Here is a 27,720-nt window from a genome sequence, read left to right as displayed (position 1 = left end):
AAACGGAGACGTTCTAAAGCAAGGTTCTGAATAGGGGAGCAGAAAATTTCGTGATGGGAGTACATAGTGTTTTTGTTTTCTTTTCTAACCTAGGTAGGACATCAGGCAGTATAATAGCAAGAGCTTGGTGGCGCAACCCACCACTCCGTTCCAAAGGGGACGCTCATAACATCCATGCATAAATCCAAATAGAAGCACTGGCCATGCAGAGAAAGCGTCCACCACGGAGGAAAGAAACAAAATAGGCGAGGCCCTGACGTCACGCTTTTGCGGCTGGAAGCGCAGCCATCTTGGTGCGCCATCGCCCTTTGCATCACCAATGAGCTCGCCGGAGTTGGTAAGTTCGAGCTTCGAACTTGTAGTATTATGAACCGCCGGAAGAGTGCGTCGCTAACCGCGTAACAACGAAGTCTACGCAACTTTTTGTGCCAGTTTTAGTGAAGCAGACGCGCCCTCCTGTGTTTTTCCGTGGCACGTTGAAGAAGACGACGAAGACCCGGGCCGTGATTTGCGTGAGAACCTGTGTTGTTCGCTGACAGCTCGCAGTTCACACACCCAACAAACAATTTTTCAAACTCACACGCCGCACTACAAACACAGCTTGTCTCGCTAGCGTAACGTGCTTCGCGAAAGACCCGGACCCAAAACTCTTTCCCTTTCGGAGACCAAGAGCAGCGAGAGCTTTGCGGGTGCGGTCGCTATGGAATCGAGGGCACGTGGAGCATAAGTCCGAGTGCTCTTTCGCGAAAGAGCAGCACCTGAGTTCCGGCACGCATTCGCCAACAAAGCCGGCCTGGCCGGAGCCTCTCCTAAGTTTTTTATCCCACAATGGTATCCTCAAAAGGAGGAGGAGGAAAATAAGGAAGGAAATGTAGGGAGCATGGGATTCCACAATTCAGTAGGCATGAGAATAGGAGGACGAGAAGTGAAATAATTAGATCGAGAAGACAAAAAAGAAGAAGACTAAGAAAGGAGGACGCAAGATAATGAATGAATGAATTAATTAATTAATGAAGAGAGGCGGAAGGCAGAGAGGATCATGGATGGAGGAATGAGTGAATGAATTAAGGAAGAAAGGTATGAATGAGGAAAAGAAGGAAGGAAGGAAGGAAGGAAGGAAGAAAGGAAGGAAGGAAGAAAGGAAAGACTGAAGGAAGCGAACCACTCAATTAGTAACCGATTCTCCATTGTGACTACGTGGCACGCCAAGTTTGAGACTCGTCGTCAGGAACATCATTCCAAGTGCATTGAAGAAGAAGAAGAATAAGAAGAAGAAGAGGAATTGTAGAACTTGCCGGAGGTCATACCGGAGGAGGAGTTTGCTTTAGACACGAGTGGAGCTGCCCGCACGGTACCACTCTGGTATTCAAGTCTCCCACTGGGAGGCACTCGAAAGGACAAGTAACACGCTTCTTGCATTTGGCGAAGAACGCGCGCGCCAACACCTTCATCGAGTGAGGTAGAGCACTGCGTGCGAATGAAAGGCTTGCACGCCCAAGCGCGGGTTCGAACGAGAGAGAACTGCGCGACGGCTGGCTTCGAGTGGTCTCCGTTTCCACGGCGTTGTAGGTATAGCATTACACCGGCAGCAGAGCGGCCGCCGAGGGTGACGCCCGAGTTCCTCCAGATGACGCTAGAGTGATAAGCGCTGTTTCGTGCCAACACCCACGTTCCCGCACATTGCCTCCGTACAACGCGCGCAGTCAATCGATCACCTCACGCGACAAAGCTAGCGATGGGACGCCATTTTAAGAGCTCCGCATTACCACCCGCAACAAATAACGAAAAAGTCAAAAGCAACTAGAAAAACAGACTGCCAAAGGCAAGTACTACTCCCCCAGCAGCTCACCATAAAAATAAAATAAAAGAAAAGAGAATTTGTGATGGCGACGTACTTTCATTTAAGGGGGCAAAACTATCGGTGTGTCCATATTTCCTTTTACTGCATTTCAGCAATTTTTGAAAAAAAGAAAAGCATGGAACGGCGCAAATCAGAAATACATGCCCGACAGTCACTTGAGCTAAATTGGTAAGGCGTCAAAGTAAAGCCTTGCTAAATATGTCAACGAGATACTTACCCCATGTCCGGTCTCCATACATATGACGCCTGTGAGATCCTTTGTCAGATGCTTGCGCGTTTCCTGAGAAACAAAAGAATGATAACGAAGAGCAGCGTGAGCGCACAGAAGTTACGCCGTTGGTCGGTGTTTGCAGAAACATTTTGCAGAGCACAACGCCAAGCACAGGGAACCATTGAAACCTAGTGCGTAGATGTGATGACCGCATCAAATCACGTACGCGTATCCGAGGGCGTATGAGCCACTTTTGCGTGTGTTTCACGCAAGTGTACGTAATATTTTTCGCACAGCACTTGGCGTAGCATGTCATGTCGTCAGCCAGACAAGCATCTCAAGAGAGAGAGAGATGGAGAGGAAAGACAGGGAGGTTAACCAGATATCAGTCTCCGGTTTGCTACTCTACACTGGGGTTGGGAGATAGTGGTTAGAAAGAGGACAGAGTGGAAACAAGCATCTCAAACATTCCATAAATGCCAGCATCCCTGTCCGTCGCCTGTTCCCCTAAAATCTTCCAAATTCCTATATAAAAAAGGAGTTCATTCCTATCAATTAAGCACAGAAATTTGTGCACTAAGAGAAAAATTGACGTTGGCATAGCGTCATTCTCGCTGCGCACATTGATAAAAAATTTACTAGGTGGTGGTCTAGTCTGAGCCTCCCTTCCCAGAAGCATGGCCGCTTCGCGACCACCACACCATTCCCCTCTGTCAACCATCGCATTCTTCTAGGCACTAAGAAACCCGAATTGTTTCGCCCGCGCGCCCGATCATCATACGTAACAAAAACACAATACAATATATAACCCCAGGAATACGATCCACATGACTTTTTTCATGACCGGAAGTTTCTTGTTATGGGAATATTGAACATTGTCGAAGAAAGAAGTGGTCAAGAGGGCCTGAGAAACGCAATTTATTTGGGCCACAGACTGGATATTTTTCATGGGAGCTGAAAGAATATAAGATTGCCAACGCATCTAATGGCTAAGCCTCAGTGGCACCATGAACTGTGCTTCGAAATTTAAAAGAAAAGAACAGTGATTATGTTTCTCCGAACCAGGAGCAACGTTGTAACGTCCGTGCGCTGATGGTGCATTTGATTACCTTTCTTTGTTTTTGTAACGTCTTCGATGGAACCTTAACATTCTGTTGCACCGAAAGCACTATTGTTGTTGTCAAACTATTATTAAAATAAAAGTAAAATGAAATTACAAAAAAGAACAAATTTTCAACAATGACATCCAAGAAGATATAGGTAATTGCGGATGTGTAGAATTGGAAATATTACAGTTGAAAGGGTGATCATGATTGATGAGAGAAAACAAGGGTAGGAAAGGCAGGGAGGTCAACCCATGATTGATGATGTGGTAATTAAACTAGCGAGGACCAAGAGAAAGAAAGCAGTCATTGAATAGTGGTTACATTGTTGTGTAAGCGCTACCTTTCAGGCCGTTTTGATAAATACTAGACGTTGTACCAACGTTCAGTGCCCTTTAGACGTGAAAAAAATAAAAATGTGGAAACTCGTTCGCATGTGGTTACCCACTCAACCATTAAGAACATTATGCAGATTGAACGCGCCTGTGGGAGTCCATGTGAAGCGAAGTTTTACTGAAGTGGGTAAGTAAATGCTATACAGATGGCGACGTTGCATAATACTTTGCTTACTTTCATCCTATATAACGTGTAACTTCACACAATGTTTATGTTTTTCCATCGGTAAGGTCGCAGCTTCTATATCCCTAGTGTCACATTGGCACATAAGGTTTATTTTGGGCCAGGACTAGAGCACTGCACGGGCCGTGTTTTCACGCCCGGGCCTGGCCCGAGCGCGACTCGGTAGTTTGAAACCTGGCCCGTACCTGGCCCGGGACCGAAAGATTTGGGCCCGGCTCGACCTGGCCTGGCCCGGTTCGACGCGTTAGTTCTTGAGCGTAAGCTAAACACGGTCCAATTCTCGGTCATCGTGAAGCTACCATCCGCGACACAGGACGTTTTCTAGAGATAGTTTAGACTGGTGCTGGCATTGTTGCTGACAAATGAACAGGTAAAATGGAAAGAAAAATTATATATTCAACCTATTCTACTCGTGCGTTAACGTGCGATATGACAGCCTGTGCTATATTTGGCAAATAGTTGCGCCGTCCTCCAGCGGTCGGTCGGTCGGTCGGTCGGTCGGTCGGTCGGTCGGTCGGTCGGTCGGTAAAAGCAGGGAAAGATAAAAGCAGGGAAAGATAAAAGCAGGGAATGTATACCGAGCTGAAAATCCAGTTTGCTACCCGGCAGTGTGGGATAGGGGAAGTGGAGGTAGCAAGATAAATAAATTTAGGGACAGCACATGTTCACAGGACACAGTCAGAGCTCAGGTCACGATGAAAACAAATTATCGCTAACGCAAACAAGCAAATGTCTCGGCGATGAAAACATAGTTTTTCAAATTTCAGCCCGTCTCTTCTCCCTCAATGTAAAACTGCCACTGGCTAGCTTTTAGTGTTTTTACCATGACAGCTAATGGTAATACCCGAGTCAGAGTAACGAGAGTACATCGGTGAAATAATGTATACGAAAGAATTCGACTGCCATCTCGTATAAATATTAAACGCCTCTTTCCCGTCGAAAGCCCTCCTCACCCCCCTCCCGCCACCACGAACAATTACAAAAAATATCAACACAAGTTATCCAGCCATAACCGTGGAAACAGAGCCTGATACATATCATCTTATACGGTTTAAAAAAAATGATCCAACGCAGTATCGTAATTAACATGAAGTGAAGGTTTAGTGAAGCGGTTAATGAAATATTAACACGCGTACTCGCCTAAGTTTTTTCAGCGACCGCTCTCCATCGACTAACAAATGTTTAACTTTATCACTCGGCGCAAGACGCGCCTGCATGTATAAGATCATTCTTGGTTGTTGCAGCCGATTCTACTTGTCGTCTGTGTTGTCACCGAATGTCTTGTAATCAGATTGCATGCACGACGCGATAGTGTCGAGAATACTCGAAATTGTGCTAGCAACAGTGATTACGCTGGAACTTTCGGCGAGTAAAGTATAAATAGCCGATGAGTCTGACCCGCAGATCCGATTTCGACGATCCACGTACGCGGTCACAGCTATCATTGTATCCGAGTGTTACTTGTTTTACTCGGCACGGATTCGTCCAAAAATTGAGTCACTTTAGCATATGCAAAAGAGGGCGAAGGCGGAAGCCTGCGCGCTCAAGATACATTCATGAAGTTATTTGACATTCTCATTGGAATGCATTGTCACTCCTTATCCCTTGTTTTCTCCCGCCAAATGTCGCGGGTTCGAGTGCTTTAATTCACGCTACCTTAATTAAACATCCCTTAATTAAGCATGCCTCAAGTGTGCTCGAAGATCGAGTCATCCCACCTCGCTCTAGCATTGTCATTTCCGTCGGCACCGAAATACCCGCGGACGTAGCAGGCGTCACCGAGGGCGACCAACGTCTGCTGCTCGACCGCAAAATTTGCGTCGCAAGAGGGATCGCTCTACTGCACGGTATGGTTACAACGGTATGATGGTGACTGTGTGGCGACGACGGCTTGACGATGACGGCAAGCTAAAGTCGGATCTCGAAGTTAGAACGACGTCGACGGAACGGCCACGACGGCATCACAACAATGACATGACAACGACAATGTATAACGACGACTGTTTGACGACACAATCCGGACGATGGCATGACAACGGTATGAGGGCGATGTGATGACAATAAGTGCACAACCACAATGGCCCGACGAGGAATGTATCACGCAGCGTTGTATGACAACGGATTGCGGTGCGACGACAGCACGACGAGTGTCGCATGGCGAAGCTGTAGTGACGACGATGAAGACCGTCGGTCCTGGAACGGCCACGACGGCGGCGTGGCAACGAATGCACAACGGCTGTATCAGGACGATAGCATAAAGACAAGGACACGACCAGAGCCTGATGAAAAAGCTGGAATGATGACAGGGCAAGGACCGCAACGGCACCGCGACCACGAGCACATACTTAGTGGTCAACGCTAAGGAGAACTTATGTCGCTGGGTCGGCATAAAAAGCGTGATGTTTACAGAATGACGAGAGCCACATCACGAAGCTAGAATGACGTAGCCGTCTACTGGACAGGACCCTTGCCGCTTCCGGCGAGATCCTACCCTTTCCAAAATTGGAAGTGGACCAGTGCCGTCAGCACCTTCGCAGAGGGGGGTAGTATGGGAACGCTGGCATGATGAGCGGCATCAGAGCCAGCTGTACAAGAAGACAACGATCAGAAAGAACAGAAACAGAAAAGAGCGAGAGAACAGAAAGAGAACGAGAGCGAGTGGCAGAGCGAGAGAGCCAGCTAGAGAGAGAAAGCCGGAGCATGATGAAGAAAGGAAGCAAGAGAGAGCGAGCGAATGTATCCCTTTCCGAGTCAGGCTATCCGAGAAAACACTTGGTAGCTGGCGCTCAAGCTTATGTAATGATCCTTGAACTTGTAATGAGCTTTATAATTATGATCCGATATGCATATATGTGTTGTGAACGTCGCATGATGCCGATGTAAGGGTCTTCAGGGACTCAGTCAAGCTGCCTAGAGCAGCTTTTAGCCCTGAAGACCATCCAGAATTTTCTGGTAAAATAAACTTTGATTGATTGATTGATTGCTTTCTTCATGTTCCTTCTTTCTTGGGTTAGTCTGATTCCTGCCTCACGAAGCAAGTACCAGCGCCTAATATTGAACCAACTAGGCTCCCAAGCGACCTACCGCGAAAACAGCCGGAAGAGCCAAAGAAAGCTATTCGCCTTGAAAAGAAGCCTAACTAATTCTAAACTAATGCTGCGGAACGTGCTACGAAGAAAGGCATACACGCGCGAGAGATTATTCTCGCTTTGCCTTAATGCAGCAGACGCCAACCGAGGAAAGTGCAATCGACCACTCACTGAGTTCACGTTTCAAACCCACTTTTAACTTTACGTCGCTGTATTTGTCGCGAATGGATCAAATATTGAATTATGCGTAAATCAGAATACTTATATGTGACCAGAGGCTTATAGCTGAACGTACCAGAACAAATCAGAACCATTCACGTCTTAACTACACATTTGGTTTGACGGCGCGGTATTCTCGCTAGCGATAAACGAAGCGTGAAGATCGACTACTGCATTCCGGGGAAATCAGAATACTTACATGTGCATGGGTGTCTATAGCTGAAACGTACCAAAATAAATTAGAACAAAAGATTCATGGCATCAAAAGTCGCCGTTTCGCCCGAGAGGTTGCAACAGCAAATTATTATACACCCATTAAGATTAAGAATACTATTTTGATCGGCCGTATAAACTTGTAAACAAGCCCTTACTGACTAAATGTCATGCGTACACAAGCAAAGATGAAGATTTCTCACTCGATGACGCCGGATACTCGTTGTCAGAAAACAGAGGCGTGAGAAAGCGCGGAAGCAGCAGCGAGCGAATGGACCTTCGTGCTGCCTCTCGCTTCAACGCGAACAAATTGGCAAGAACGCAGCACACACGAAGCTTTTTTTTTACTTTTTACTTGATTATGGATTTACCACTAATGAAGCCTTCATTAGCAATTATATATAAAGAAAATTTCAGCGGAGCGACCAGAAGAGGAACCATGGTGAATGTTCACGGTACATAAATCGAAACTCTAAAGAAACAAAGCTAAAGAAGTTCCTAGAACCCCGAAATCTACCCTAATTCGTTTCTTCACAGAAGATTACCTAATTTGAAAGTGCGCTTCCCCACATCGCATATTTGCCAAGCCAGTGGTGACACTCGTCATCATTCAAACGTGGAACGTACGTGCTTGCACATATCTGTTACGCCTAGTTTCATGGAGGGTGCAACGTTTATACGTAACGTCCCATCAAAGGCCCGATATGTGCTTATATGAACTGTTTATGAAAACGGCTACGCTTCCACTAGCTAGGAAACGACCTTGCGCGAACGCTTGCCTTACAGTCGAGTTCATCACAATACCAGGTTAAGCAGAATCTAATTGACCCAGAAAAGTACAAAGAACCATTACACGACGCAACAAGCAACATCCGCCATACTACTTTAATATATCCACGGAGTTCGCCGTAATCCTCGGCGCTCTCTTAGATCTACCTACTGAGCCGAGAATTCATTCTCAGACGCACACCACGTAATTCGCCAAACTCTAACCACACAAGCTAACCCTGCTTAGAGCGAAGAGTAAAAGAACACTTCAGAATACCAGGATCTCCTGGCCAGACAAAGCGCCTAAATGTGAGAGCGAAAGCTTAAATGCACGGGATAACTAAGCAAACATCGCATAAATCAATAACGGGCTTCTTTGCATGACAGGATAGACTAACAGACAAAGCACGCTTTACGGGAATGCAGGTCCATTTCTCGGAATTCGCCCGGCAAGTTTTGGGCACAGGCAGGCTAAGCAGTGGCAGCGAATAAACGAATTGAGAGGCCAGCGGTGGCGCGCAAAAGAAAGTTTCTGGCCACTTTCATGTTAGGTGCAAGAAGAAATTCGGCATTTCTTGCCACTCCTATTCCTAAGAAAATGCACTCGTCCTGGAGCCAAACTCCATATGAGAAACGGCAACATGCACGACCTAGAGAGAGAGTGTCGTTATAGAGAGAGAGAAAAGAAAAGCCCGAGAACGAGAGGATCGATTGAAACAGGTTTAATTTTGAGTCACGAAGTATAACTGTCCAATAGGGAAGGAGCCGTAATGAGATCAAACGGGAGCCAAGCAAAGACGAGTGCCGAATTTAAAGGAGGTCCTAAGAAAGAAAGAAAGAAAAAACAAGGAAAGGGGAATAAAGGTTGGGCTTTAACAGTGTTAAAGTGAAATGGCTCCTCGAAACCTTTGAGTATTAAATGGACAAAATAACGTTTCCGAGAACCCGATTAGGAAAAACAAGTATTAACAGACTAGCGCTGTTCAGAAACAATATAGCAGGAAAAAATATAATAATTTCGGAGAAACGACAAGTGAGATGAGGCCTAAGCGAATACAGAAATAAATGGGATCAAACCGCCAAGAGTAAAAAAAGTGGACGCTGAGTCTCATCAGCTTCAACTAGAATATGAGGAAACTCGAAAGCGGACCTCCCGAGATGAGGAAATACGTTTGATAAGAGAGTGGGCTTAATTGTACCTGCTTTTTTTTTCTTGATGAATATCGGCATTCTAAAGCAACACGATCTGAAGAAAAATTACCCAGGACATCGAAAACATAGAGGCTATACTTGAAACAACTCACGAATGAAAGAAGCATTGTGTGTGCTTCATTGAAATGACAGCGTTGCGATGGGGTCGTTAACCAACGTGCAATTTCATTCGGAACCCTTTGGACGTAGCAGGACTGTTATTTCCTAATACTACAACAACGGATCACATAGCGCTCCTTTAAAGGTTCTTGTTTGTTTTCCCGACTGGACTCGAAGCCGTTCTCCGAGTCAAAGAAATTCGGACCGTGGCCACAGCCGTCAACAATCCTAAGCTATCATGTCTGTAGCTTGTGTGTAAGCCACACTTCTCGCATTTCCTGACGCAATTGACTTTTAAATCACAATTTAGTTCAATAAGGCACTTGCGCTTGGCGGAAGGCCCAGAAGAATGAGGACGTATGCCGCACTTCCACACATGAGCGTGCGCGCCTGACTTACGCCGCTTTTGGTGGTGGTGCGTGTGTGACGTCCTCTAACGTCAATTTGGGGGGTGTTACTTGTCTAACGTCCACACCAATTCACTGTTCATCCACTTTCACAGGGTGGAATGGAGTTTGCTTACACATATACACGTATTTCCTTCCCTTGTCCCTTGCCGAGTAGCATCACATTGACTGTTTTAACTGATTGATTGACTGACGTGTCAAAGAAACGCAGCGGAGTTCCCCAGGTTTATTTCGACATTCTTACCCTCAGGTACTTCTGTTCCTGCGGAGCGATAGGTCAGCTAATTAATTGATTGATTATTTATTTTGCACCATGTTGTGCGCTTCTAAACGTAAGACCAAAGGCTCGGCGCACGATATTTTCCGGTCCGTCGTAGAGCCGTGACGTCACTTAAGCGCCAAGAAGCCTGCTGACCAAGTACAATGCGACCAGCAGCTGTTTTCTTCTTTCGTATATTCGTCATACACGTATTTGTTCTTTAATAAACAACTAGGTACGCCTACTACGTCCTCCACAAACGCCATTAAAGAAAGCCGGCAAGCACCGAATAAGAGACGGTGTGCGAAGTGTAGCCATTAACCTTTGGGGAAGTCCCCGTCCTTCTACGGCAACTTTGTAATGGGAGGGTGAACAGCTCGCATAGACCGCCTCGGTAGATGAGGATGCCCTTCAACCCGAAGGCGTCCACATTGAATAGGCGCATTGGGACGCCCCATCAGAAACTGATGCCCCGTGGGAGTGGCCTCCTTTCAAATCTTCATAGGACCCCCTTCCGAGGTGAGAACCCTTACAACCAACCGAGCGCCGGGCCAGGGGGCATATCTATTGATTAGACAAACCGGTGGCGGCAATGGCGTTCGATCCGAGCACCTCCAGCACACGATGCACGCGTTCGTGTGCGCGCGCGCGCGTGTGTCGGTTAATGTAAACGTGAGGATAAAACATGCCATCAAACTTTGTCATGTTACGTTTCGTGCCAATAGCACCGGTTACGAGAATAGTTCGAATGATTGGTTCTACCAAACAACGAATTCGAAGAGCTTTTTTCCGAAGTAAAAAAAAAAAAGAACACGCCAAAGCGCAATAAGGTACTTAGTTTTAGTTTGACCTAACTTCAAAGAAACAGCTCTATCGATTAGAAACAAACGTACAAAACACAAGAAATGTTTTTCTAATGTAGCTTCTCGCTCTTCAGCTAAATCAGTTTTTTTTTCTTTTCCTTTACCAGGTGTCAGAAGTGGTCGCAACAATCGTTGGCACGCGACACGACGCAGAAAATGACGACGGCTATGGCTATGCTGTCGGGCTGCTAAGCACGAGGTCGCGGGATCGAGTCTCGGCCACGGTGACCCCATTTCGATTGGGGCAAAATGCGAAAACACCCGTGTACATAGACTTAATTGGACGTGAAGAACCCCAGGTGGTCCAAATTTACAGAGCCCCTCACTACGGCGTGGCTCATAATCAGATGGTGGTTTTGGCACGTAAAACCCCATAATTTAATTAATTTTCTTAAAGAAAGAAGTATAGGTGGCACAGGGCAACAAAGACGATTGTTACGTATGTCAGCAAAAGCACCAGTATTATAAGAGGACTGCAACAACCCACTTTGCAGGTATCCGTCTGTCTAAAAGTATGGGCCAATCCCGAAGAAAGTGCAGCATAACACTGCGTCTCAAAGATCTAGCTGCTGTCACGAGATAAAAATGGCAGAAACCGGCACGCGACCAACGCGCCAATCGTTTGAATGGGTGACTTTTGAGCAAGAGAACCATGCCTGCGATCGTGGCCTAATGGTTAGAGCATTGGGCTGATTCTGTCTAAACAAAGGTCTAATCTCACCATCGGTCACATATCTCTTTATATCATTATATATGTACTTCACTCACATTGGAGGTATCTAACAGAAAACTTCAAAGTGTGTCGAGCGTGCCCAAGCGCATCACAAAGTGTCCGAAATCGCAAGTTTGTAAAATGGCACAAGAACGCCACTTTGATAAACGATAGTGTGCAAGGTCACCTGTGAAGCACTTGCGTGCAGCGTTCGAGACGTGAAGAGTATAACATTTTAAGTATTAGAGAATTAGCTGTGCAAAGTTCTACCCTACTTCTTTTTTTATGTTCTTAACAACCTCACTGAAGGCGACTCGTAGGCCGCCAAAAAAAGAAAGAAGAATTGACCGAACGGACATTCACACAATTAAGTCGCATAGCGAACGCGCATATCTCATCGTCAGGGCTTCGCGACAAAAGGAAAGAAGTAAGAACAACGCGACTGAGTACCGTTGGGAGCTGTATATATCGTGTGACAAGAAAGACCTTGCAACTCCTTACAATAATATATGGCCCCGCCGGAGAGCTACGGATTTCGACGGTGAAGGCCATGTAATTTTTCCGTTGGGCGAATGTCCGGTGAAAATTAACGTGTCTTTATATTTTTCTTTCCAGATAAGCGGCTGCGACAATTCAAGGACACCAACGTCTCGCAGAACCTACAAAAAGAAAGATAGAAATAAAGAAAAAAACAAAACATAGTGAGAAGAAGAAAGCTTCCTTTCCTGCAGTGATGTGCGGAAGAAAAGATTAAAAAAGAACGCCTGCAAGCTTGGCAGAAAAGGGGAGAGAATCGTCATGTGAAATGGTTTCGCTCTATTTGTCCACTGCTTAATGCTAAACCTTTCTTTCATTCTGTTTCCCATTTATTTGCGTAGGCAGTTGCGCGATGATTTACAGACGTGCGCATTTTTGTGGAAAGCACCCAACGGGGAGATCTGGAACTCCTCACTATTGTCTCAGCAGCCTTTGTTCCTTTATAGCGAAAAAAAAAAAGAAACATGATAAAAGAAAAACGGAAATAAGGGGACGAATTTCACCACCGCCTCTTTTCCCCGGACTGCTCTTAATTCCTCGTTCTCCATTTCCACCCATGCCCGTTGCTGCCTTCTGTGCGCCGTTCTCCTTCCTACGAGTTTCCGACAGCAGCGACACCGCACGGCGTCGCCGTGTTTCATTTCCGGGAAGGCGAGTCGTCGTGACGGGAGTGCACTGATGTATTTGCGCACCGCATGCTTACGCGTATGGTCCTATGTGGACTCGTGCGTGTGCTAGTACGTTCTGGCCATACCTGTTTTTGCTGTTGTTTTTTCACGGACAGCTTACTTAGCGTTTGCGTGAGCGCGCGCCCATCTTTGTCTGTTGGCGCCCTGCGCGAACCGCTTACCGTTTAAAAGAGGAAGCATCGCAAGTGTCTGCAAAGCATCACTGTCAATCAAGCACTAGTACTCGCGGGCTATATGTATATGTAATTGCCGCGCGACTGGCCGCTCGAGACACTTTGCATGCATTCGTGGGCTTCCTGCGGGCTCGGAAAAATACTTTTACGTAGCACTAATTGAGCAACTGAAAGGTGTATCGGGAGTTTTTCTTGTTGCTCCACAATTTTCTCATTGAAACTGTTCACCTAATTTTATTATTTGAGAAGCTGAATAATTCCGGCCAATTATTTCATTAAGCGAAATGCAAGAAATAACCTGAGTATCTCCAAACGACGGCAAAAAACATTACCTTGGTTCTGTCCAACTGCGTCGCATTTGCATATTTTTTAAAAATTTGGTGCATGGTAATTGGGACACCCTGCATAGGCATTCTCTCACGAGCAGATAACACGGTGCGTTGTGCACATGCAAGGACTGCACAGAGTATGTGCGTACAACACACGCGATTGATAAATGACACTCGCTGTAATATTGGATCGCCGACTTATTTTCTCTTTCCCATTCACTGTTTCCTCTCCCCCTTTAACCATAACTACGAAGTAGCTGGCCGGTCAGCGACATACTCTTTCGGTATACCTCTCCGCATTTTATGTATTTAAATTTCATTCTCTCACTCGTCCTCTCCTGAATGTCGGGTCCTGCTTTAGACATCAGCACGGGAAAGGCATTGTGACGTTCTCATTTCTGGCTGTGCTGCACACAAGTGATGACCCGTAATATACGTGAGCATAAACGAAGAAAAAAAAACGGAGGGGGGGGGGGGGGGGAGGCGGTGTTGACAGAAGTCATAGGGGGACCACACGTCAACGATGAAATCGGTCATTGCAATGGCCACGCAAGGACGCTTACGCCCTCTCCGCCCAGATTTCGATAACGACATTTGGCTACGACTGGTGAACAGGTAGAGCAGCAGACGACACTCTCGCAGTCGAAGAAAGGCGCGATGGGAGGAAGAAAGCAGACGACGACTTTCGCCATCGTCGCAGCAGAAGTATGAAGCACGAACAGACGAAAATGGCGGGAAGCAGACGACGTTAAAAAAAAAAAAAAAACATCATCAGAATATGGAAAAATAGGCGATTCAGGAAGAAACCGATTGCTTGGCCCATCGAGATCCGGATTCGGCGGCACGGAACGTGGGGTCGTCGTTCTAGCGCCAAAGGGGGAAGAACACGAAGCGTGCTATCGAAGGAAATCTTTCGAGGCACGAGTTGCATAGGGCAGAGAGCTGCGCCGAATCACAGGGAGTGAATGGCTTTGCCGCCTGAGTGAGTTCCAGCCTTGAGTATGCTTGTCTATGAAGGCGGGCGACGACCAAAGAAGCGCTGGGAACTCTTGAAATAAGAAAAAAAAAGATTGCCCGTCAGACGCTATTCACGCGCGATCTCCAGCCCACCCTCCAACTCCGATCCTCTGGAATATCGACTATTCCGCGCTAAAAGGGCACTGACATTAGATTTTTAACTTATTTTCATTTTTCTTTATCATTTTTACGTTACAATTCAAACTAGTAATTTACGCTATCCTTGCCTTGGTTTCATTTGGCTCTTGGTTTTGTATGGTTGTGGCGAACCAAAAGTGGGACCCTGAATTGTCCTTCTAGTTGTTTCTACGAACCAGTTTTCGTTTGGGTACCCGGCATGGGGATCCATCATGGCGTCAAGAGACACCGGCTCGCTTGTCGCACACTAATGCCTCGACAAGAAACGCGATCAGCACTGCTTCTTTAAAAGAAAAACTGTATGCTAAAATTAGTATTTAGGAGATGTTGGCGTGTTTAAGGTGCGCTGCTGCCTGCTTCTCACGCTCTCGTTTATTATTATTCCATGAGGCAGCCTTATTAGCTATACGACGTCAGCACATGCTACTCGTATCATGACATCACGATGAATGTTGATGACGACAGGATGTGCACTTCAAAGAACAACTCCAGTGTGAAATTAAAATGTGTTTTCCAGCCTTCAGACCTGCGCTCATCCTTTCATGAGAGAGAAAAATTTGTTCTAGATTCTACAGCTTCTGAAACAAGTGTCAGTTTTTTTCTAGCTATAGCTGTTATTTATGTTGCTTTATTTTTACCGTAACATCAGCAACCTCCTTTCCGCATTCGTGTGATCAAAGCGGTGTAACACTGCGAAGTTCCAGTTAGTCCTAGGGTAAGTGATGTGATGATTAAAGAAATAAAAAGAATCACACAGTCATGCTCAAAATGAAAAAAAAAATAACACTTGCCTAATGGTGAAAGAAAACAAATAAACAAAAACGGCAATCTTGTATGTTGCAAGAACAGGCACATGGAGTGAATACAATATTGTCTGATTAATGGAAGAGTGACGAAAGCTTCTTAGAATACACGTTGGCCCTAACCAAATTTTCATAATTGGTTCTTCTAGTAGCGAGAACGTCACGCATTGACGACAGAGAATCCGTGGCACCACCTCGTTGTAGCGTTCCACCGGGCCCACCAATGACGTCATCTGTGGTACACACTTTAGAAGGATTAACCACTTCTATAGGCGCCAACGGTGTTGAGGGTAAATTATTCTGATGGATAAGGTGACACAATATTACTTAGGTAAGCACCGCACTCGTGCAGCGATACATTGTCTAAAGAGAGAGAGAGAACAAAAAAGGTGACATAAATGCTGCCACGGCGTGACGTTGGGCTTTTCAGCGTTCGTCGTTAAGCGCGTCATTAATCAAAGGATAAGGTGAAAGGCTCCATTAGTATCCCGGCTGCTGCTGAATGCGTGCGGCTCTAGTTTCTTTATCGCTGCACTTAAGGTGGCAAGTGCTCGCGCGGGGACCACTTTGCTTTAGAAGGTGCTTTAGGCGTGTCCAGTTATTCACGTATACGCAAGGGCTTTTACGGAATACCAGATTACTCGACGCTCGCAGCGACATCTTGTGATGCTTGATGTAGCCACACGTTCTCGTGCTCCATGAATGTTCTTGTCGAAAAAAAAGACGTCTTAAAAGGCAACGTGGTCACGATTACGCCGCTACGCGGTAATTTACACGATGCACCGAAGTGGAATACACTTGGTTACTGCAATATTAGCTCTGCGTTTGTCTGGTTAGCCTCTGCGTCGCCAATGTGGTTTCACCAATCAGGCCACTCGCGTTTACGCCTCCGGTGACCCGGTAGTCCGCTTGCGTATACCGGGATACCGGACACCGGCAAACCTTTATTGCGTTGAAGAACACGAGGTCGCGTGTTCATTGCCCGACCGTGGCGGCCGCATTCCAATTGGTTGGAATGAAAGCCTTCGTGTTCAATGCTTCATGCGCGTGACAGACAATCTCAGGTGCTGCAAATGGGTCCTTCGCTGTGGCGTTCCTCATAATCCCCTCTGGAGGAGTTTCGGGACATTCAACTGAACAATTTCGCTTTAGTTCATCGCCACTGCCCGTGAACTGTGCTCGCCGGCATGCTGAAAACAAAGTGAAGCACTCGTTTGGTTTTTCAGTAAATGTTTTTTAAGTCAGCTGAATGGACGAATGTCACGTGTCGTTTCAAATAATGTTATGCAGAAAAGGAAAGAACTATGTTCTCTATTTCCCACGCGAGAAAACGTGACCGAAACTGTGGCACTGCTTGCAATTCTTCGCGTGATTTATGTGATTTCTATTGTGCGTGTGGAATTCATCATTTGTGCATATGTACCTATATGAATATAAAATGAGTAGCCGGAGCCTATTAAAGGCGGGAACATTTTGTAAGCATCATATATTGAAAAAATAAAAATGATTTCTTCAGTTTGATTATCCGAGAAGCGAGAAAAGAAAAAAAGAGGAAAGCCAGAGAAAGGATACGTGGACGAAAAAAGATTTCAGTTGCAGAATGATGTGCAGTAATTTAGTCATGTTTTTAATTTGATTTTCTTGTGAATAACCACATTCACTTCAGCGACACGCATGTGTTTTTCGTAGGCTACGACAAGCAGCTTCTAGCGAACCAGGACGTTGCTGCCTGCATCGAAAATAAGTTGTTCATAAGAAGGTAACGGGTCTCCGCTGCGACACCCAGCTGCTGTTGGTCACCCGGTACTCAGAGCTTGAGTAAACACTGCAGTCTACTGGTTTCCTTCTTTTGTATTGTTTTTTTTTAAGATTATCGGGCCTATACATCATGTACTGAGAAAAACACTTAGTCAACCTGTCTACTTTAGCGTGTTGTTGTCCCTGGATGTGCAAAGAGGTTGTCTGCAGAAAGTCGCTACATATTAGTAAACCAGAAGTGTAAGGCCATATGTCTAAAGGAAGTACGTCAGTATACATGCTGCAGACATCACCAAAAGGCGTCTATACACCGCGAAAAATCTTTAGGTTTTACGAAATTTGTCAAAATTGCCTGTTGCAGAAAATAGAATTGTCGTTGTTGATCTGAACTATTCAGGGACGCGGACATTACTTGCTCGATAAATATGGGAAAATATATTCAACTAATTAACAAAAACCCACGAATTGACTTTTCCAGTAATTGCATGAGGGCACGTATTGGAATTTACCAATTGCAGCCGCTGAGTTTGTGAGGCGTGTTCAATTAGAATGCATTTCCATAATGACACCAGTTTGGAGATATGCACTACAGTTTGTACACATGTATTGTGGATTGCGATGAAATGCATTGGTGTTCTACTGATTTTTGTGCTTGAATGCATAAAAAGGCGTATTTTTTTTTATAAATGTGAAACAACAGTGCATTTTTACGGCAAGTTCAACTGCGCTTATCTCAAAACTGTTGGTAGTTTCAAAATTCGTTCCAAGTGGGTGTGCCTTGTGAAAACACCGGCTTCAATTCGTGTGCAGCAGTATGTGCACTAAAGTAATTTGTTATAAGGTTATTTAGTGAAATGGTTAATTGGTCAATCATGAGTATTAGTCTTCAGTGCTAGCAATATATACCTCTTCGAGTATTGCAGCTCAATAAGCAGATTTGTGCTATATGCCACAGGAGATTAAAAGAAATTCTGTTAATATTCAAAATTAAACACCTTGTATGGTCTGAATATCAAATTTTGGTTAGGTTATACAGTTTTCTCGGCATTCAGAAGTGCTGCATGGGAGTGACCCAGTGTTCCATGAAGCGGGACGGAGGAGTAGGGGGGGCGGAAGGGTGACCCACGATCTCGATTGTTTACGTGGACTCCGAAACCGATGATTTGTATACTTCAAACGCGCGCATTGCTCGGCATATGACTGACGAGCGGCTCAATCAATTACCCCCATAATGATGGATGCTTTGTTGATGTGCCTCGTCCTCGTTCACGCGAAATTAACGACCGAGCCGACGGGCGGGGGGGGGGGGGGCGCAGCGAAGGAGCATTACGCGCGAAAAAACGCAGACAAGCTATATTAAGCCGCGCCTGCGTACGCCGAGCATGCGGCCGCAAAACTTTTAATGAACGTATTTGGACGGCGCCGCGGATTGGCTTGGTCCGCTTCGAAGCCGTACACACTCGCAATTTGGAATAACTTAAAGAGCGCTAATCAGGGTTCGCGTGAGGGCAAAACAGAGCCGATCGACGCTCAACTCAGCGCATCGGCACACTACACCGGCTTTCTTTGAGAAGGAATATAGGGTTCAGGCGCCTACGATGGTATACTGTTCGTAAGTTTGGTCCTAAGCTCGCTCATAAGTTTCCCGGTGCTTCTAATCGTTCCCACAGAATTAATTGCAAACCATGCCTTATCGAAGGTGCGCAGGGATACAGGAGAGAAAGAACGCCTAACGACTCAGAATTTAATTAACACGCCGTAACGATGTCGGTTTTGTGCCGTGTGATTAAGCATCTTTCGAGTTGGAATCAGGTGCTTCCAAAGGAAGCCCTTTCTTTCTCTTTCAGATGAGGAGGTTATCAAGCGTAGGCTTTTAGAGAAGAAAGAAAGGAGGGGACCGGCCAACATGAACAAATTATTAAAATTTTGACATTTTGGCACCCCACGCGGGAGCCTTGTTCACAGGGAAGATGAAACTGGTAGGACGCGAGGTTATAGGCAGTGGAACAGGTGACGTAGAGGGTACGATCATAGATTTCCGTTGTTCCAGTTCAAAAATTCTGCAGTCAGCTGGATATGTAGCGATGTGACATACAGAGACACAGATTCAAACTTGACTACCAACGATACATGAGCTGTCCCAGCGAATCTCGTGAGCTGTGGTGTCAGCATGTTCCGCAAGGGCGCTGGTGACCACGTGATGCCTGTTCACGTGGTTTGGATACTCCTTGAGTCTTCTTTCAAAGTGGATTGGGTTGGGGGGGGGGGGGGGGGCGTCAAGTCAGTAATGTCGTCATCTTGGTAGGCGCTTTTTTTTTCTTTCGCGATTTTTCACGATCAGATGACATTTTGGGAGGGTCTCGACTTCATAAACCTTTGGTCTCTTACACGTCTCTCAGGCCGCATTGGGTCAGACGTTTAATATTGCGAATCTAAGAATAACGTCTCAATTCCGGAAACAGGTGATTCACCTTGATGCATAAAGAAATGCGAATGCCACTGACCGATATATAGGAATCCTCTAGCTTGACTCGACAAAATAAAGACTTTGCATCATGGTAACGACACGGTGCTTTTCCATTTATACCGGGCAGGCGTGGCCCTTTCAGACCCAGTGACCACTAATCGAGGGGCAGTACTGCAATGCACAATCAAGGCAAGGTGACAGCGGCTACCCGCCTGATCAAACGCATTACAAACAAGCACACGGGCATGAAGGAGGACAGTGTCATGCGCCTCATACACTCTTTCGCAATCAGTCACATCACTTATGTGGCTGCCTTCCACAACTGGAATGTCACTGAAAGGGAGAAAATCAACACCCTTATACGCAAGACTTACAAGATCGCCCTTGGCCTACCGGAGTCCACAAGCACTGCTCGTCTGCTACAGCTGGGGGTATACAACACGCTTGAGGAAATCGTGGATGCGCAAAGAACCTCTCAACTCGAACGCATGTCTCTGACAGCCACGGGCCGGTACATCCTGCAGAAACTCGGCTTCAACTACCACGTCCAACACGGTCAGAAACAGGTCATTCCACCTGACCTCAGCGACACGCTGATTGTCGCCCCTATACCTCGAAACATGCACCCCGAATTTAATCGGGGCCGACGCCAGGCCCGTGCCAAGGCACTGCTGCGCTCCTTGGGTGGAAAGAGGACTACGCGCTTTGTAGACGCCGCAGAATACACACGAGAACACCGGTTCACGGCGGTAGTCGTAGGCGTTAGCTCCCGGCTTACGTACGCGTGTAGTGTCGCAACGGAATACCCCGAAACAGCAGAAGAGGTAGCGATTGCGCTTGCGCTTACCGACCCCCTCTGCGAGTTTTTAGCGACTCACAATCCGAAGTTCGCAACTACGCGCGGGGGCGCATTTCCTCCGAAGCTCTCCAGATTCTAAGGAAAGCTGGTCGACAGCACTTCGATAACACCGCCATCATATGGTTTCCAGCGCACGTCACCGCCCCCACCGATGAGGGCCTCATTAACTTGAACGAGGTAGCACACCGCTCTGCGCGAGAACTGACCCGCCGCGCAGAATCGGAGACCGCCTCTTCGAGTTCGGAACTGCTGGCTCAAAACACGCGAGAACGCCTGGTCAGGTACAATGACATCACCAAGCACTACCAGCTAGGCAGGCGGTTGCTGCCCCCACCTCACCCCATGCTGAAACGTCGCCAGGCAGTCATCTGGCGACAATTGCAAACACAAACATTCCCCAGTCCGGTGCGATTGCAGCACATTTTCCCCGCGCAATACCCGACTGCTCTTTGCAAATTATGTCAGTTAACTAGAGCGACGCTGTCACACATGTTGTGGGAGTGTCGGGTTGCATCGGCTACAATGGCAGCAGCTCCGGAGGCTCTTGCGTCGAAGTGGGCCGCCGCTCTGCGCAGCTCCAACCTCAAGACACAAGAGTGGGCTGTCCAACAAGCCCGAGAGGCGGCGACGAGGCAAGGCCTCGAAGTCCCCTCATGGGAGACCTGAGCCCGGGTCGTCAAATTTGCCGGATTCAAAATAAAGTTGTTTCCATCCATACTGCAATGCATATTTCTTGAGTTGGAGTGGCGCACTGAGTGCATGGATAAATATTTCAGGATAATGGATACGGGTCTACAGTGACGGATTCATGCGCTACTGAATTTTCAATACGGAGGGCCAACAGGACCAGAGCATTTGTTTTCATCTTGCACAAAAATTAAACATAGTCGAAGTACATATATTGTTGCCAGCAAGCTGGCTTTCTGGCTGGCTGGCTGGTTGGCTGGCAGGCTGGACAGGGCAGGGCCGGGCAGGGCTGGGCAGGGCCGGGCAGGGCCGGGCAGGGTAGGTAGGCAGGCAGTGTGATCGCTCGATCGACTGATTGATAGAGTGAATGCTTCCTTCAACGTCCGAAATCAAAACGATCTATGACAGCCGAGGGCTCGGGATTTATTTTGTCCTCTAAAGTTTCTCTAGGAGCTGTACACGTGCGTTTCTAGGAATCTGGTCTGTGCGGCCTGTTCTCGGCAACGCGTTTAGAGCTTAGTGAGATCACTAAACGCAAGCCGGATATATACTCAGACATTCAATCAAGGCAAGCACATTTAAGGTGCAAAGAGAAAATGCGTTTTTCGTCCCCCGCTCCGAAGCAAGCACAATTGGGTTCTTTCTTCCGTTGAGTCGACACTTCGGGAGTGATGTCTTACATGGCGCGAAGAAGAAAATGTTATTTCTTTAGGCATCTATGCTGGAAAAAGAAAAAAAGGAGACAAACAGAGAAACAACACATGAGAATCGCAAAGAAGGTTTCTATGCTCCACCCCCAACAAATTCCGTGCACTTCCCCGAAAGCTATGGGTCACGTCGGCGAAGCAGAAGACAGATTATGACTCACCTGCAGCGTCTGTCTCTTATCCCCAACCACGTAACGCCCACTTAACGGGAAGCTTAACGGGATTATTAGTAACGCACAATGAGCGATGCCTCCTGCTCGCTTACTGTGGAAAACGCAGCCACCGGATCTCTTTACTGATTGGCTGACCACGGGCCCTATAACTTCCGCTGCACTGCACGGAACTGGTGAGACGGAGTACAGAGGCCGAGCCTCGAGAAAGCAGAGCGCAGCAAGAAAACGCGTCAAGAATTCGGAGAGCCGCGCTCGTTTTCGAAAGGAAACGGCGCGATTTTTATCGCTGCCGATTTATGGCCTCGACATTTCTCGAAGCCTGCCGCCGTTCGTGTTCGAAGATTTTTAGAGAGCCTAGCCGCCGGGGCTCAGACGCTTACGTCGTCATATATACGAACGCCACAGGCGCTTCGAGGAACTTGCCTTACTTTATTTTTATACCTATTTAATTTTCGCGCTTTTCACTTCAAACTGTTATTTTTTTCGTTCTGTGTCGAACCAGCTTTTGCGCAGTGAGTGTCTAGCTTTTCGTCTGCTTTTTTCTTTTCCCGTTTTGTCTGCTTCTGGTGCCTTTCAATGTTCGTCTGCGTCCAGCAAGCAGACGACGCCATTCGCTCCGGCGATTTCTTTTATACAGCGTGGACTCAGATACCTTGTTGTCCACGGCTTTTTACCGCCTTCCTTTTTGACTTTTGTACTCGTTCGATCGGCTTCAGAATGCAAGTTGTTGAAAAGAAGCAGTGTCGACGAACACGCACACAAAACGAGACAGCCGGTAAGTCGGATATAGAGAGTCCAAAAGTTTGTCGCTACACCTTCATTTGCATCACAGTCCTGGAGGCTTTTTGGTCGAGCTGCCTTCGTGTGTCGCATCTGTTTGCCCTTATGAAAATATGAGATGAGTTTCACATGAAAGTCTGGCGAGTTTTGACATCACAGCCATTAGACTTTCTGATGAGTTTCTTTGGAATTTTCTGATGTATTCCTAATGTCATTCTAAAACATATTGGCCACCGTCTTTCTGTAGAATTCTTGACGAGTGTTTTTCTTGTGAGCATGAAATGTCTTCCTAATGTGCGCTCCAAAGCAGTTTTCTTGTGACTTTCTCACGTCTTCCTAACGAATCTCTAATGAGCTTATACATTAGACTGCTGGTGCTCATATTACTGCTATAACAAAATTGGCCACCACGTGTGGTAACATTTTCTCATGTGTCCCAATGGCAGTCCGACCTTATTTAAAGCTGTTACCTGTGCGTGACTGTCTTTGGTGCTATATATATGCAGCCTGTATGCATGTATGTATGTCTAGCGAAGATGCAGCACTTTTGACATGTCCATGGGCCCTACATATGCTGCATGTAAGACATTACTCAACGAAAGAAATTTAACAAAAACATTTATTGGGCATATCAATGCTTCCTTAAATGCAGAAGGAGGTTAAATGAAAGGAAAACACAGTATCAGTCTGGTTACGGATGTGATATCTTCCTTTCATTTAATCTCGCTACTTATCATTGAGGAGAGGCTGTTCTTGAGGTGGAGTGTCGTCATCTTGAAGTAAGTGCACGTGTACCCTGCATGGTAGAAAGGACAGAAAATTAACAAAACTTGGCAATCAACCACAGAAATACACGCTGTATCACTTGCTGCAGAACGATCTGGAGATGTTATAGCTAGTTCTGCGAAAAATTTACGTGGTGTCGTTTCACACAAAGTTGAGGAACCACTGCGTGGCCTTTGGGTGCAGCAGTAACTACAGTAAGCAGAAATTGCTCTTGGCTGTACAAATGTGCAACATGGATCAGCTGTGGCATGTGTACATGTCGTGAACAACTTCGGCTATATCGGTTTCCACTTGACAAAGGACAGCAGTGTCTGTGGATTGCTAGCGTGAATGACAAAATCTCACTAATTACTTGGCATGGAAATGAGCGTAGGAGTGTTTGTGTACGGGCAACCCAATGCATCCCAGAGACATTCAAGTGCCAGTCGTTATAGAATATTTGCATCAGCTACGGTCACAGTTCTCACACATTCCAAGTCTACTATGTCATGCATGTGTTGGCCTCCTGAATGATGGCATATATCCCATTCAAGAAATACACCACACCATGTCTGGGTTTTTTTTATCATTTACACCCGAGCACTAGCTGCTTTCAGAGGGAGGGCACAAGTTGAAAAACAAATGCGTAGAAGCATGATAAACAAGCTTGCATAAAAATAATTTAATAAATAAGCATGGTGGTTGCTATCCCACGTCATTAGAGAGTATTCCTCTTTGTCATGCAATCATAATGAGCGTTGACTGACACACGTCCCATTTTTGGATGTGGTATTCCTCACTGATTTTGTTGTATCAATCGGCTGCCATAGGCGAACGAAACAGATGAACAATCTAAATCCAGTGCACAGCTTGTCATGTCAATGCATGGTCAAATGGGACGAGCACACTGGTCCTTTGAGTGAATTATGGTGCTCTCCCAGGCGCATGCTGAGGCACTGGCTAGTCAGCGTGCCCGATGTACATTGGACCAAATATGCATGTGATCAAAAGAATAGCCTACATTAACCCTGAAAGGTACGAGACAAATTTTGGGTACCTTTAACTAAGCAAGCCTCCAATGCCTGGGTGCCTTTGTCAATTCACTTGTGGACTGCAATGCACATATATTTCCAGCAAAAATAAATTAGGCAGCATATGCACAACAGTCATATTGTATGGTCTCCCTTCCCTCGCTGTGCAAATTTTGTCCTGAAAAGTTGCATGAACTGATTGAATTGAAAATTGAATCGAGAAAGGCAAGGAGGCAAGCGAGGCTTGCTTGGTTAAAGGTAGCACCAAATTTTTCCAGTGCGTGTCAGAGGCACTGTACTGTATTCCTTTCACAGGTGGTCAAATGTACATAGCGCAGACTGGCTGGTGCCTAAATATGTACCTATGAGATCAACATATTTCACTCAAAAGACCAGTATGCTCGTCCTACTTGGCCACACATATTCGCAATGGGGCTTCAGGCCGGATTAGGATTGTTTATCTGTTTTCACCCATGGCTGAAAATCGGCAAGAGAAATCAGTCAGGCACACCACATAAATAACAATAAGTGTGAGCCAGCCCCCATTATCAATGCATGAAGAAAGGCATCCTTTGTAGATTACAAGAGATAGAAATTAGTCTGTGCCTATTTACTTACTTCTTTTTATGCAAACACCATTTATCATGATTTTATGCCTTTGTATTATAACTTCTGCCATCCCTCTCAAATTAACTGGTGCACAACACAAGTGCACATCCAGTGCTATTTTTGTTAGTCCTTCCAACAACTTAGTCAGTTGTTAGCCAAGGTCATGTTGCATAGTCTCCCTTCCCTCGCTGCGTAAATTTTGTCCTGAAAAGTTACATGAACTGATTGGCAAATTCAAATGGACACTACAAGTTTCGCCGAGTGGACACAGCTGGTTCTCAGAAATGCACAAAAACAGTGACAGGTATCTGTTGGCATCCTGGAGTGTGTGCAAACTAGCTCTGACATTGCTGCAGTAGACACACTCACAACTGCTACAATGCCTACCAGCATGAATAGGGGCAGCTTGCAAAGAAAAGAATACGAAGAAAGTGAGAGAAAAAATAGAAAGCTTACCAGAAAACACCTCACTACTTAAGTAACTGCAGCACAATGAATACTGGCCTTCCTATTTCATTTCAAGAAATTCGAGTTCATCAAATGTGTATTTGCAGTGACAGTTATTCTGAGAACAAGACAGACATAATTGTAAACATCATTGTTAAACAATGGTATGCACACTGCGTGCTTAAACCTTTGAGATATATGGCACACTGCACTTTGAATTCTTACATGGACAAAAACAGCACATGTGTGTATCATAAGCAGAAAGGAAAACAGGGAAATATATGCTACAGCATAAGAAACAGTTCCAAACAAATAAAACCAAAATAAAAAAGAAACATACTGTGTAATAGGCAAAAATAAAATGGACTTGCAGCCAAGCAATTTATGCGAGAAAAATACTAAACGTCAGGACATGCGAGGTGTAGTTTTAACAGAACAAGATAACGTGTGCATAATGTCTACAAACACAAATAAGCAGCAAGTGGAATAAAGTTGCACAAATATTTAGCCTATTTAGCAAGATGCATTAAGTAATATGTCGATACACTTATCCACTAATGATACCGAGATCCTACTTTTGTGAACACGTACACTTAAAGCATACCTGACATGTCCATCCAGATTACACGCCGTGCTGCTGCAGCCATTGCCACGGGTTATGTGGACACTGTTGTGGGTCACGGCTTCACCACTACAAAGAGAATTCTGTGTTAACTTACAGCTGTGGCACAATAAGACTATCACATCGTGAACACACGCAAGGAGCATGTAAAAACAGTCACGAAAACAATGCCTGCACTGGTGCAGGGTGGCAACAGAGCACAAAGTCGAAGTCACTGATGAATGTCACGATAACAGGGACCCCTTCAACAAGACAAAATTTCACACGCAGCAGCAGCAGCGCATTACATGAATGTTTGTTTACATAACGATTCTATAGTTTCTTTCGTGACTTTAAGTAACTATCCCTTGTAATGTTTACTTACGTCAAAGTTATGGCAACACCCCTTCAAAACAAACCTGTACCAGTAGCACGCTGTGATTGCTTACATTTTTTTTCCCTAATACTGCTCGTAAATCGAAAACCTTGTAAGCAGAGATTATCTACAACGTCGAATCATTTATAAGCGAGGAAACGTCGTAGCAGTAAGAATCGCTCAAGAGGTAGATGAGTCGTTATCATGCGACTTCAGCAGAAAAGCGGGAGCTCACGCACAAGCGCGCATGATGAATACGATTATTTCCGAACGTAATCTTTCTCATCAGAAGAAAACGCTTATCAAGATTTTCAATTCTGCATTATGGCAATAAATTCGCGCAACTAAACTCTGACACCCAGCAAGCATCGGCATAGGTTTCACTGTTGTCGTGGGAGTTCTTTCCTACGTTCGCAAGGCACCCTATGCCCACACGAGAAGCACGCACAACACGTGTGTAGTCAGCAAGCACGGTTACTCACCTTTTGAATGGCACGACGCGGTCGGAAAGCGCCCTCCAAGTTGCCGGTGCTTCGATGTTACTTCCAGCAGACCTGCCGGTGCATAGTGGACGAGCAGTGGCACGCTAACAACACGCATTAATTCTTCGCGACGTCCACCCAACTTTCCACGACAACCAGAGACAAAGGGAACGCACTCCACGGCATGAACATCGTTGGTCCATATTTGGCTGGCGCGCCACGCACACGGCGAGTTTGCAGCGAGACACAAGCTGTCGGTGGCACTTATGCGCACGCGAACTAAGTCACATTTCGTTACAGCAAACACAAAAACACACGATCAAACAAGCACATCGTTGCAGCTCGCACACCCGACCGACTCGAAAACAGAGCGACAGGCTGATTGGATTGGATTGGATTGGAAACGAGACGGTGGGTGGCGCCACCAACAGGTCGGTTGGGGCCAGCCAATGTCTCGGCTAGCGTCATCTGAGGATTTGTGTGGCTGCATAATTGCGCATAGCTGTTGCAAGACAAACAGAACCACAGATAAGTCTATATTGTAAGCTATAGCTTGGCATAGAAAGAAATTCTATAACGCATTTTCAATTTGAATCGCTTCTGCTATCTGCAGCCAGCAAAAGCATGGCATGGTTAACCCTATAGAAAACAGTTGCGGTGACGTTATTCGAACGATTTTCACTTCGGTTACCTCTCA

The 27,720-nt window shown here is 46.0% G+C and overlaps 1 long non-coding RNA gene across 1 annotated transcript; it reads right to left on the bottom strand.

Annotated features, from left to right (window-relative positions):
* Positions 1 to 23,313: 23,313 nt before the first annotated feature.
* LOC126533676 (uncharacterized) lies at positions 23,314 to 27,386 on the bottom strand. Its single transcript, XR_007600052.2, has 3 exons — positions 27,024 to 27,386; positions 26,169 to 26,255; positions 23,314 to 23,508 (listed from the first exon to the last, which is right to left on the bottom strand). It is a non-coding gene; the product is annotated as an uncharacterized lncRNA (long non-coding RNA).
* Between the last annotated feature and the right edge of the window lie 334 nt (positions 27,387 to 27,720).

This window comes from Dermacentor andersoni, chromosome 7 (assembly GCF_023375885.2).
Source record: "Dermacentor andersoni chromosome 7, qqDerAnde1_hic_scaffold, whole genome shotgun sequence".
NCBI lineage: Eukaryota > Metazoa > Arthropoda > Arachnida > Ixodida > Ixodidae > Dermacentor > Dermacentor andersoni.
Note: the sequence above shows the minus strand (reverse complement) of the source record. Positions and strands in the feature narration are given on the sequence as shown.